At 35.4% G+C, this 4,844-nt stretch overlaps 1 long non-coding RNA gene across 2 annotated transcripts; it reads right to left on the reverse strand.

Annotated features, from left to right (window-relative positions):
• Nucleotides 1-495: 495 nt before the first annotated feature.
• LOC136223321 (uncharacterized) lies at nt 496-4,159 on the reverse strand. Of its 2 annotated transcripts, XR_010685907.1 has the most exons (4): nt 3,998-4,159; nt 3,182-3,352; nt 1,392-2,815; nt 497-1,321 (listed from the first exon to the last, which is right to left on the reverse strand). It is a non-coding gene; the product is annotated as an uncharacterized lncRNA (long non-coding RNA). The 2 variants fall into 2 exon arrangements; XR_010685906.1 differs by having other exon boundaries at nt 496-2,815.
• Nucleotides 4,160-4,844: the final 685 nt, after the last annotated feature.

Raw genomic sequence — 4,844 nt, forward strand, 5'->3', positions numbered from 1 at the left:
TTAAAATTTTGGTAAGGCTAAAATTGATCTTGCTTGGAAACGTTAAGGTTAAATTTATATTATTTTGTATGTTAAAGCTAAATCTACACTTGCCTTAAAACTTTGAGATTAAATTTGGCTATAACATGTGCAGATGACGTTTTTTTAGGAGGTGATTAAGAATATGACGTATTAAAGTTATAGTGGGAAAAATATTTATAATCCTATCGATAGATATAAATATTTATCCATTTCTACAAAGTTATATTTGTTAATTAGCAACTCACAATTTAAAGATGAATTATTTAAAAAAAAAAATAGTTATAATGTTCTTATTTATCGTTTTATCATGGTTGTCAAAATCATACCAGTAAAAAATTCGGGAAAAACAATTTATCATGGTTTAGAGTTCCATCGGGGTTCAAAAACATCATGTTATTTACATTTAACCTTATAATATACTATAATAGTGACAATAGTAATAAAAGTTATATATAATAATAATATTTTTTTGAATAAAAAAACAATGAATTAATGAGCCAAATCATGGCAAAATTGTAACAATGAATCAGAAACATAACTCGGCAATAAATTAAAAAAAGAAGGGCAAGTGGATAAACGAAAAGACTATGCTAACACATGTATCATCACATTCGCTTGCCGTCGTATCCATTTAACTGAGTAAGAGTCATTTGATGTTAGAATCGATCGTATTTGAAAATTCTATCCCCAAATTCAGAATCATCAACATAACTAGAATTTATTGCGTCAATCACTTGTTTAGCATCAGATTCGAAAACCACATTCCTTATTCCATCAGCTTCTAGCCATTGCATATCATGCAATAGAGCTTCGGCCTCACATTCTTGTGTTGTCGGCCAACATAACAAACCCGCACATCTCCCCATTACAAATTGCCCATTTACATCTCGTACTGATGCTCCTATCCCTGCACGACCATCATCGTTAAAACATGTGGCATCAACACAACACGAGAGAAATCCTTCTGATGGCGGGTGCCAAGCCGTGCAACCAACAGATGAAATATTTCCTACTACTGTATTTCTGATCCGCTGTTCTCCCGTACCAGTCCGATTTCTCAAGGCATTTGCTTCTGACCAATCATTAAGTACTGTGCAAGATTGAACCACTATTTCATCTATTGTGCGAATCTCATACTGCAAAAGACAGGTATTTCTAGCCTGCCATAAACTCTAGAGGTGCATCAAAAATGTTTTTACAATTTGTTCCGGTGCTGCTCTAATCATATTATGAAACCATGATGTCGCCTCCGCATTAATTCGTTCCAGAAGTTCCGCCTTCTGCCACACTCTTATAGCTCCTGCACATTCAATAAAAAGATGTCATCCATCCTCCCAAGGTTCGTTACATATCACACAAGTACTACATACCTGTAACCCACGAAATTGAAGATTCACACATGTTGGGAGACAATTGCGTGCTAATTCGCAACCAAAATGCCAGACCTTTTGTGATATTTTAGCATACCATAATTTTTTCCAAGCTCCCTGAACATGAAATCTTTCACCTGCTTCCAACGTTGTAGCCAATCGGTAAGAACTTTTCACTGTGTAACGTCCCGAAGAATGGAATTTCCATATTAACCGATCCTCACTACTCAAAGTACCAACGACCAGTTTATGAATTTATGTAATATCTCTATGCTCGAAAATTTCCTCCAACAGCTCTTCATCCCAATCATTGGAATTATGGATAAACAAATCATTAACTTTCAAATACTCCAACCCTTCCACCATAGGGGTTCGTATATAGCCATCATCCTCATTACGCAACCATCTCTCACTCCACACATTTATTGATTGAACGTTTCCAATTTTCCATCTGATTCCTTCTCTAATGATTAGTTGAGAACTCCAGATACTTTGCCATATAAAACTTGGTGAATGCCCCAATGAGACTCCCATAAAATCCCCTATTGGATAATATTTAGCTTTGAAAAATTTACTAACAAGCGAAGATGGATTGGTAAATAACCGCCATCCCTGTTTTCCCAATATAGCAAGATTAAAGGCTGTGAAATTTCAGAAACTCAGTCCTCCCATCAATTTTGGAGCATATAATCTGTCCCATGACATCCAATTCAGTCCTCTCCCACCTGACTTTTTATTACCCCACCAAAACGAAATCATCATTCGTTGTAATTCCTCAGCCATCGATATAGGGAGCAAAAATACACTCATGAAATAGATTGGGATGGCTTGCCCTACTGCTCGATAAGTGTAGCCTTACCAGCTTTTGACATTCCTTTCCCTCTCAAACGCTGTAGTCACTGCCATAATCTGTCTCTGAAGTGTGCAAAGATTGCTCGTTTCATTCTGCCCACCAATGATGGAAGACCCAGATACCTTTCCGTATTCAATGGACTAGTAATACCCAAAATACTAGAAATTCCCATAGCGAGATCATTTGCCACATTTCTACTAAACATGATTCCAGATTTTTGACAATTTATAGCTTGCCCCGAAGCTAATTCATATGATCTGAGTAATTTTTTTTAACACTCTAGCTTCAGATATGGTAGCCTGGTAAAATAAGAATGCATCATCGGCAAAGAGCAAATGTGAAATTGACGACGCCCCTCGCTTAGCTCGACACCCATGCAATAACCCCCTATTCTCAACTGCCACCAATAATGACGTCAACCCTTCAACACAAAGCAGGAATAAATACGGTGATAGTGGATCACCTTGGCGGAGCCCTCTTTTTGGACAAACAAGACCAACCAACTGATCATTTATTCTAACCATATATTGCATAGAAGATATACACTGCATTATCAAATTCACCCATTTATCTGCAAAACCCAACTTTAGCATCAATTCTCTTAGATAATTCCAATCCACACTGTCATATGCTTTACTCATATCAACCTTTAGCGCCACATTACCTACTTTCTTAGCAACGTTATTGTTAATGCTATGAATAAGTTCAAATGCAATCAATACGTTGTCATAAATAGACATTCCTTTAATAAAAGCAGCTTGATTTCCAGAGATGATTCCAGGCAAAAGCATTTTCAATCGATTTGCTAAGACTTTGGAGAAAATTCTGAGTATAACATTACACAGTGCTATTGGACGAAGTTCATTCATAATAACAGGATTCTCACACTTTGGAATGAGAGTAATGATAGTATTATTAAGCTCGGAGGGGAACATACCTTGATCAAACTAGACTTGGGCATGGGCCGGGCTCGGACCGGGCCTGTCAGGCTTTTCATAAAACCTGCTAAGCCCAAGCCCAGCCCAGCCCGCAGGAAATTTATCGGGCTCAGGCTAGGGCTGGGCTCGGGCCTGAGATACGAATCCCAAGCCCGTCCATCCAAGCCCATCTGTATATTTAAAAAAAATATATAATTAAACAAAAAACAGAGATAATTCACAAAACAAAACACCTCTTCGAGAAGGATGTCAAGAATAATTCATAAAACACATAAAATAATTCACAAACACATAGAATAATTCACAAAACATATATAATATAATTATATAATACATGGATTACGGATAATCCAACATTATACAACAACATTACATGGATATATATAATATAATACTAAATTACTAATACATGAATCCATAGATATTTGACAAAAAAAACCAAGAAAACAAAACAGTATTAAAATCAAACGAAACAGTATCAAAAGATCATGATAAAAACCAAAATCAAAGGAAACATTATCAAACCAAATAGATATTTGACAAAAACCAAGAAAACAAAACAGTACAGCAAAAACACAAAATCAAAATCAATACAATATGCCCACACTTCAGATAACCTCCACATCTGTTCAAAAAACCGAAACATTATCAAAATTACAGATCAATGGATCTCTCTGACTTAAACAATGCAACAAATAAACCAAAATCATGACAAAAACACAGTGAAATTACCGGAATTTAACAGGGCCTAGGATTAGAGAGAGAAAACATGAGTGAGAAGAAAGAGGGAGAAAGAGATAGTCGAGAAAACAAACCTGCGGCGTGAAGGAGGGCTCCCTGCGGCGGACAACGGCGATTTCCCTGCGGCGATGGTGAAGGACGGCGGTGTGTGAAGGACTGCAGGCTGCCGCATGAAGACGAGGCTCTTCTCTTTTCTTCTTTGAGGTGTGAAGGACGACAATGTTTTGTTGATGGAGGGCGAAAGATTAGGTTAAGAAATTTATTTTGATTTTTGTTTATATAATTATATTATAAATTTATAATAAATCATTAATAATAATAATATTTATATAATTAATAATAACATTTAAAAACAGTATATATTGTATCAGGCCGGCCCGGCCCGGCCCGATGTAATATATGCAAAGCCCAAGCCCGCCCAATTTTAACGGGCTTATATGGGCTTAGGCCAGGCCGGACCTGACTACATTTTTATGTGTCCAGTCCCGGCTAAATGGGTCTGGGCCTGAGCCTGGACCGGGCGGGCGGGCTTGCCGGCCCATGCCCATGTCTAGATCAAACCATGTTGACCCAGCAGTGGAGATATCATCTCTAATTATGTCCAAGAATTTTTAATAAAATCCTAGATTAAATCCATCAGGTCCAGAATGTAATATCGATTTCTTAATACTTTGAGATATTAAATTATTAAATTTAATATAAAAAATAAAAAAAATTATTAAAATTTAATATATATAAAAATGAAAAAAAGAAATGTTTTGAAACTAAATAGTTATTAGCTTTACTAATATTATTAGTATGTAAATAATAAAATATATATATTATAAATTAAATTAAATTAAATTAATAATTTATTAGATTTTTAAATTTTAAATTTATATATATTTAAAGTTTAAATACTAATTATATTGAGAACATATA

This window comes from Euphorbia lathyris, chromosome 3 (genome assembly GCF_963576675.1).
Source record: "Euphorbia lathyris chromosome 3, ddEupLath1.1, whole genome shotgun sequence".
In the NCBI taxonomy this organism is placed as follows: domain Eukaryota; kingdom Viridiplantae; phylum Streptophyta; class Magnoliopsida; order Malpighiales; family Euphorbiaceae; genus Euphorbia; species Euphorbia lathyris.